Below are 9,304 nucleotides of genomic sequence, written 5' to 3'. Positions count from 1 at the left end.
GTTATTTTCTTTCATTTTGTCCCTTTATATTTCCCTGTGTAAATAGCACTATGTCCATTCAACAGTATATTTTCCTTTTTTCATTTAAAGGCAGTTGAATCAAAGAATCATAGAATGGTTACAGCACAAAAGGAGACAATTTGGTCCATTACGTCTGTGCTAGCTCTCTACCTGAGCAATTCTCTACTTCCAGGCACCAGCTCTTTCTCCACTGGCCTTGTACAGTGGTGTAGTAGTTAGCATAATGCTATTACAGCACCAGCGACCCAGGTTCAATTCCCGCTGCTGTCTGTAAGCAGTTTGTACGTTCTCCCTGTGACTGCGTGGTTTTCCTCTGGATGCTCCAGTTTCCTCCCACATTCCAAAGACGTACGGGTTAGGAAGTTGTGGGCATGCTACGTTGGCGCTGGAAGCGTGGCGACACTTGCGGGCTGCCCCCAGAACATTCTACGCAAAGATGCATTTCACTGTGTGTTTCTATGTACATGTGACTAATAAAGATCTTATCTATCTTCTCTAAATTTTCCTCCACCATTTTGTTTATCCAATACCTTTTTGAAGGCTACCACGGAACCTTCCTCCACCACATCTGCAGGCTGTGCACTTCAGATTCCAACCACATGTTATGTAATAAAGCAGATGAGGATAATGCAGCAGATGAGGTGTCTGTGGATTTCCAGGAGGCTTTTGGTAAGGTACCACGTAAGAAGCTAATCTATTCATTACACCTGTTCTGATGAAGAGTCTCGACCCAAAACGTCGAAAGTTTATAGATGCTGCCTGACCTGTGCACTGTGTAATGAATTGATCTGTACGAACAGCATGCAAGACAAGTTTTTCACTGTACCTTGGTACAAGTGACAATAATAAACCAATACCAATCCCAATACCTGCTGAGTTCCTCCAGCATCCTGTTTTTTTCATCTAGATTCCAGCATCTGCAGTCCTTTATTTCTCTTTCTGCAGAATCTCTTGTGCCTCTATTCATCACGCCAGCTTGTTTATATCCTGTTGTAACTTATCACCATTGTCTTGACAGTTCACAGTAATGCCAGGTTTTGTGCATTCCACAGGTTTTTAAGATAAGATATCTTTATTAGTCACATGTACATCAAAACACACATTGAAATGCATCTTTTCGCGTAGTGTTCTGTGGGCTCCTGCAAGTGTCGCCACGCTTCCAGCGCCAACAGAGCATACCCACAACTTCCTAACCCGTACGTCTTTTGGAATGTGGGAGGTAACTGGAGCATCTGGAGAAAACCCACGCAGACACAGGGAGAACGTACAAACTCCTTACAGACAGTGGCTGGAATTGAACCCGGGTCACTGGCACTGTTAATAGCGTTACGTTTACTTATGTCACTCTTAATTCTCTTCCCCTTAATTTATATCTAGGACCTCAAATCCTTGACCACTGCACCAAAGGGAACAGCCTCCACTTTCCACACTGTTCATACCACTCATTATTTTATATGCTTCAATGAAAACTCCCCTTAGCCTTCTATTCTTAAAAAAAACAGTTTTAGTTTCTCCAGCCTATCCTTGTGATGGAAGACCTTCATCACAGGAATCATCCTCGTAAATCTTTCTTGGATCCTCTCTAGTGCCTTCACATCCTTCCTGTAATGTGGTGACCAGAATTGAACACAATAGTCTAAGGGTGCATTAATGTTTCACAAAGGTTCAGCATAACTTCCCTGCCTTAGTACTCTGTTAATAAAGCCAAGAATTTTGCAGGCTTTATTAACTCCAGTCTCAACCTGTGGTGCCAGAAGGGAGATGTGTAGGTGAACCTGTACGAGGGCGAAGTGAGTTTAATGAGTGCGACTAGATGTGTCCCACTCCAGGAAGCAACCGGCCCTTTTAACACCAGGTGCACATATAACCCATGTCCTGCTGCTCCCTCACCCCTTTTAGAACAGTATCCTTTAAATAAGATAAGACATCTTTATTAGTCACATGTACGTTGAAACACACAGTGAAATGCATCTTTTGCGAAGAGTGTTCTGGGGACAGCCCGCAAGTGTCACCACGCTTCCGGCGCCAACATATCATGCCCACAACTTCCTAACCCGTACATCTTTGGAACGTGGGAGGAAACCAGAGCATCCAGAGGAAACCCACGCAGACACGGGGAGAACGTACAAACTCCTTACAGACAGCAGCCAGAATTGAACCTGGGTCACTGGCGCTGTAAAGCCTTACGCTAACCGCTACACTACCGTGCCTGCTTTATTCTATATTGTTTCTCTTCATTCTTCCTACCAAAATGCATCACCTCACATTTTTCCACATTAAACTTCATCTGCACGTTCCACCAGCCTGTTTATGTCCTGCTGCAGTCTATCATCATTCTCTTTGCAGATCATAATAACACCAAGTTGTATGTCATCTCCAAACTTTGGAACTGTGGTTTGCACCCCAAAGTCATTAACACAGATTTTAAAAAAGCAATGGTTCTAACACCAGTCCTTGGGAATGCCACTGTTCACCTTTCTGTGGTCTGCAAAACAACCATTCACCACAGGCTCTGCTGTCTGTTACTCAGCCAACCTTGTATTCACTCTATACATCCCTTTTATGCCAGGTACTTCAACTTTGCTGATAACCCTGTTATGTGGCACCTTGTCAAAAACCTTCTTGAAGTTCATGTATACCATATCGACCACATTTCCATTTTTTAATCTTTTATGTCATCAAGAAATTCTGTCTGATGGTTAAATATGACTTTTCCCATTAGCAAATCTGCACTGGCTCATCTTAATTAATCTACCTCACTCCAAGTGACTATTAATCATGATGGATCAATCTTTCTAAAAGCTTTTTCACCACTGAGGTTGAACTGATTGGCTTATAGTTGTTGGGATTATCCTTTATTGAACAAGGGTGTAATAATTGCTACTCCCCAGTGCTCTGGTACCATCCCCTGATCCAAAGATCATGGTCAATCCCCCCATGATTTCCACCTGTACTTCCCTCAAAGTGCTAGGAAGGGCAATACGGAGTGAAGCTAGAGACTCAATCGGATGCACGACAGCTGTGCCAGGGTTTGCATGCCATTACTTCCTATAAGGTGAAACCTAACAGCATAAATGGCAGTGATGCTTCATTGCATCACTGCATGCTTCCTCTGATGTCTGTTTCAGAGTCCGACGTCAAAACGTCCTTCAAGTGGGTGAACCCTCACAAGGCATCAGGCCCCACTGGTGTACGTGGCTGGCTACTGAAAACGTGTGCCTACCAAGTTCAAGGGCATCTTCGACATCTCACTGCTGCGGTCTAAGGTTCCTACCTGCTTCAAGAGGGCAGTAATCATACCGGTGCCCAAGAAGAGCAAGGTGAACTGCCTCAATGACAATCGCCTGGTAGCACTCACATCTATCGTAATGAAGTGCTTTGAAAGGTTGGTAATGACTAGATTTACTCCTGCCTGAACAAGGACCTTGGCCCACTGCAATTTGCCTACTGTCACAACTGGTCTATAGCGTGTGTAATCTCACTGGCTCTCCCCTCGTCTTTGGAGCACCTAGACAAATGCAAAACATATATCAAGCTGCTGTTTATTGATTACAGCTTGGTGTTCAACACCATCATCCCCTCAATACTAATCACCAAGCTTCAAAACTTCGGCCTCTTTACCTTCCTCTGCAACTGGACCCTCGACTTCCTTATCGGGAGACCACAGTCAGTGCGGATCAGTAGTAACATCTTCTCCTTGCTGATAATTAACACAGACTCACCTCAAGGATGCGTGCTTAGCCCACTGCTCTACTCTCTCTACACTCATGACTGCGTGGCTAAGCACAACTCAAATTCCATCTGTAAATTTACCAATGACACCACTGTTGTTGGTAGAATCTCAGATGGCGATGAGGTGGCATACAGGAGTGAGATAGATCAGTTGGTTGAGTGGTGTCGCAACAACAACCTCGCACTCAACATCAGCAAGACCAAGGATTTGATTATGGACTTCAGGAAGGGGAAGTCAGGAGAACACACACCAGTCCTTATTGAGGGGTCAGCGGTGGAAAGGGTGAGCAACTTCAAGTTCCTGATGTCAACACCTCAGTGGATCTATCCTGGTCCGAACACATTGATGCAATCACGAAGAAGGCACGCCAGCGGCTCTACTTCGTTAGGAGTTTGAGGAGATTTGGTATGTCGCCAAAGACCCTTACAAATTTCCACAGATCAGAGGTGAAGAGCATTCTGACTGGTTGCACCACAGCCTGGTATGGAGACTCCAATGCACAAGAGGCTGCAGGGGGTTGTATACTCAGCCAGCTTTATCATGGGCATAACCCTTCCAATATCGAGGACATCTTCAAGAGGCGGTGTTTCAAGATGGCGGCATCCATCACTAAGGATCCTTGCCATCTAGTACATGCCTTCTTCTTGTTACTACCACCAGGGAAGTACAGGACCCTGAAGACCCACACTCAATGTTTCAGGAACAGCTTCTTCCTCTCTGCCATCAGATTTCTGAATGTCCATGAACCCAAGAACACTACCTCGTTATTCCTCTTTTTGTAGTATTTATTTACTTTTGTAATTTTACAGTAGTTTAATGTCTTTGCACTGTACTGCTGCCACAAAACAACAAGTTTTGCATCATATACGTCAGTGATAATAAATCTGATTCTGATTCTGATTCCAGGATATATCCATCTCATCCTGGTGATTTATGCTTACCTTAAATTTAGTCAACTTTTCCCATACTGCTTTGCTAACAATTTTTAATGTATCCGGTGTCTCATCTGTCTCCCTATTGACTATTACTTTGGATGCACCTTCATCCCTGGTTCAGGTACAAAGTATCCATGTGCCAGTTCCTATTTTTGTCCGTAATGGTCTCAGTCCTCCATGTACTACCCTTTCACCATTTATATGCCCATAGAACACACGTAAAGTTCCACTTATTTTGGCATATAATATTTTCTCACATGGTCTCTTTGCCCCTCTTAATTTTCACACTTCCTCTGATTCTTTAGCAATCAGCCTGATTGGTATTTACGACCCTATACTTGTCATACATAAACTTTTTTTTGCTTTATCTTCCTTTGTATCTCTTCTGTTGTTCAGAGCTCTGAGCTTACATGTTCTACCTTTGCCCCTCATGAGAATTTGCCTCAACCATACCTTCTTTAAAGGCAGTCCATTATTCTATTGTAGTTTTCCCTGCCAAATTTTGGTTCCAATTAACCTGAGCCAGATCTACTCTCATACCATTGAAACTGGCCTTGCTCCAATTAAATATTTTTACTTTAGATTACTCTTTCTCCTTTTCCTTTGCTAATCCCAAAACATATGAAGTTATGATTATTGACTCCTAAAAGTTCCCCTACTGAAACTCAGTGCACTCAGTCCACCTCATTCAAGAAACAGATCCAGCAGTGTCTCCTTCCTCATTGGAACTCTAGAAAATTATCCTGGACATATTTTAGAAACTCTTCACACATTTTGCCCTTAACATTAGTAGTTTCCAGTTTAGGAAAATGAAAGTTCTCTGTTAAAGCTTCTCTACAATATTTGCATTTCTCAGTAACTTCCCTGCATATTTCCTCCTCTACATCTCTCTCACTTGTCAATGACTTATAGAATAAACCCAGAAGTCTGGTGTCTCCACTACTGTTCCTTAGCTCCAACCGAACAGATTCTGTCTTTGGATAATTAAGGAATGATGAAGATGGAGCAGCAATCAGTGACAATGAAGGGTATTGCGAAGTTTTATGAAGATGGGTGGAGAGTGATGACAGGATTTTGAAACAGGAACAGTGTCTGAAGAGAGGAATCCATTTACAACATTTGCGAGAATGGAGGCCAAGAATCTAAATGTTGCCAAAAAGGGAATATTTGCATTCCAACAGTCTGAGCCGAATACAACATCTAAGTTACAAAACAAATGTAAAGGCATTTTTAATGACTGCAAAAGGAGATTTGGATAAGCTGGGAATATTGGTATTGGTATTGGTTTATTATTGTCACTTGTACCAAGGTACAGTGAAAAACTTGTCTTGCATACCGATCGTACAGGTCAATTCATTACACAGTGCAGTTACATTGAGTCAGTACAGAGTGCATTGATGTAGTACAGGTAAAAACAATAACAGTACAGAGTAAAGTGTCACAGCTACAGAGAAAGTGCGGTGCAATAAGGTGCAAGGTTACAACAAGGTAGATCGTGAAGTCATAGTCCATCTCATCGTATAAGGGGACCATTCAAAATTCTTATCACAGTGGGGTAGAAGCTGTCCTTAAGTCTGGTGGTACATGCCCTCAGGCTCCTGTATCTTCTACCCGATGGAAAAGGAGAGAAGAGAGAATGTCCCGGATGGGTGGGGTCTTTGATTATGCTGGCTGCTTCACCAAGACAGCGAGAGGTAAAGACAGAGTCCAAGGAGGGGAGGCTAGTGTCTGTGATGCGCTGGGCTGTGTCCACAACTCTCTGCAGTTTCTTGCAGTCCTGGGCAGAGCAGTTGCCATACCAAGCTGTGATGCATCCAGAAAGGATGCTTTCTATGGTGCATCGATAAAAGTTGGTGAGTGTCAAAGGGGACATACTGAATTTCTTTAGCCTCCTGAGGAAGTAGAGGCACTGGTGAGCTTTCTTGGCCGTGGCATCTATGTGATTTGACCAGGACAGGCTGTTGGTGATGTTCACTCCCAGGAACTTGAAGCTCTCAACCCTCTCAACCTCAGCACCGTTGATGTAGACAGATGCATGTACACCGCCCCCTTTCCTGAAGTCAATGACCAGCTCTTTTGTTTTGTTGACATTGAGGGAAAGTTTGTTGTCATGACACCATCCCACTAAGCTCCCTATCTCCTTCCTGTACTCCGATTCATCACTGTTTGAGATACAGCCTACAATGGTGGTATCATCTGCAAACTTGCAGATGGAATTAAAGCAGAATCTGGCCACACAGTCATGAGTGTATAGGAAGTAGAGTAGAGGGCTGAGGACGCAGCCTTGTGGGGCACCAGTGTTGAGAATAATCGTGCCAGAGGTATTGCTGCCTATCCTCACTGATTGTGGTCTGTTTCTTAGAAAGTCAAGGATCCAGTTACAAAGGGATGTGTTGAGTCCCAGGTCTTGGAGTTTGGTGACAAGTTTGCTTGGGATTATACTATTGAAGGCAGAGCTGTAGTCAATAAACAATAGTCCAATGCAGGTGTCTTTACTGTCCAGATGCTCCAGAGCTGAGTGTAAGGCCAGGGAGATGGTGTCTGCTGTAGACCTGTTTCGGCAATAGGTGAATTGCAGTGGGTCCAGGTTGTCTGGGAGGGTGGAGTTGATGTGTGCCATGACCAACCTCTCAAAGCACTTCATGATGGTGGATGTCAGAGCCACTGGTCAGTAGTCATTGAGGCATGTTACCTTGCTTTTCTTTGGTTCCGGGATGATAGTGGTTTTCTTAAAACAAGTGGGAACCTGAGATTGAAGCAGGGAGAGGTTATGAAAGGCACTATATAAATGCATGACTTTTAATATATTTTATATTTTTTTACAGAATACAAAATATCTCTGTGCTGCTCTGTTGTCCAAATGTAACTCTTAAGGAGCCAATCAAAAGCCAAATGGAAATTTATAGAATCCTGCTGAAAAATTAGTTGCCAGGAAGACCTGTTTGCAGGGGAGAAATTAACTGAAGTTTTGCATTGTGCTTGCATTGCTAAAATTGCTAATTTAATCCATTTGTATTGATAGCATCATGCTCTTTCTTACTCATACTTTGTACTGGACCCTCCAGGCTTTCCTTTAACCTCTTCCTGTTTGTAGTGGGTCTAAGTAATCATTGTCTTGCCAGGTCTCCACATTTTACATATGGCTTGTATCCAGCTGAATGAGAGTTAGATGTGGTTAAAACAAACACTATGGCATAATGTAAAAGTACTCTAAGGTAAACAACTGCATTGCTCAAGGTATGGTAATAGAAGATCTGTTAATAATTCCAGAGGTAGTTTTCAATAGTCACTTTGCTCAATGATCCCTTTACCTGCAGATAAGATCTCAGGCTTGTTCTCTCGTGGTTGATATATAACTAGCAAATCTCTTTTGTCTTTTGCTCTGAGCATGTGAATTAAGAACTTCTTTAAAAAAATTATTTCCCCAAAACGGACAGCTTCTCCCCAACTGTACAATAACTGATTTAGAAAGTTTCATAGTTGTTTGGTGACCCTACATTAAAAAGTTAGCAGAATGACAATAGCCAACAATTATGCTGGTAAGAGTCTTGGAAGAGATTAATTGAAGGTTTGGGAGATAGTAAATACCCTCCCTACACCGACTACCAGATGGCACTTAAAATGAAATTTTAAAAAAGGGGACATTTTCTTCATGAAAAATTATTTGGGAAACTGTTTTATGTTGAACTGGGATGGAACAGAATCAAAAGCGCTATGAGTCATTGGCCTGGGATTTGGACTTTACCCTATCAGAGACATCTCCCCTCCCCCACTCTCCCTGCAGTTTAACAAACTTCTTTTGTCTCCCTCCAGTTTTGATGAAGGGTCTTCAACCTGAAACATTTGCAATCTCTTGTGTCCCACTAACTCATTTGATCTTGTCCTATTAGAGACATTCCCTTTGTTCTCCCCACCCCTCGCCCATCTTCTCTCCTCCTAAAATCAAACTTGTTTTTCTCTTGCTCCCAGTTTTGATGTATGATCCTGAATCTGAAATGTTAACTGTTTCTCTTCCCACAGATGCTGCCTGACTTGGTGAGTATTTCCAGCGTTGTCTCTTTTTATTTTAGATTTTCTGTTTTTGTTCTGAAGTTGTTTTTTGGATTTTGGTCAGATCTGTCAGGAATGTTAAGAGGCAGCACAGGAGCCAACAAACATTGTTGCTTGTAGATCCATGGTTGGAAAATTTGATAGATTTCCTTTCCACCCTTCACTTTGAAAACAGGCAAGACTGGGGCCTGGATTGGGTCTAGGGGATTGAGAGGGTTTCAGTGTAGAGAAATCAGGAGTTAGAGGGAGAGGGGAGGCATGGTAGTGTAGCGGTTAACATAAAGCTTTACAGCGCCAGTGACCCAGGTTCAAATCCAGCCGCTGTCTGTAAGGAGTTTGTACGTTCTCCCTGTGTCTGCGTGGGTTTCCTCCGGGTGCTCTGGCTTCCTCCCACATTCCAAAGGCGTACAGGTCAGGAAGTTGTGGGCATGCTATGTTGGCACCAGAAGCGTGGCGACACTTGTGGGCTGCCCCCCAAATCACTACTCAAAAAGATGTATTTCACTGTGTGTTTCGATGTACATGTGACTAATAAAGATGTCTTATCTTATCAGAGCACAGTCCA

The sequence above is a fragment of the Pristis pectinata genome, chromosome 5 (genome assembly GCF_009764475.1).
Source record: "Pristis pectinata isolate sPriPec2 chromosome 5, sPriPec2.1.pri, whole genome shotgun sequence".
Classification (NCBI taxonomy): Eukaryota; Metazoa; Chordata; class Chondrichthyes; order Rhinopristiformes; family Pristidae; genus Pristis; species Pristis pectinata.
The sequence above is the reverse complement of the archived record's forward strand: the minus strand, read 5'-3'. Positions refer to the sequence as shown.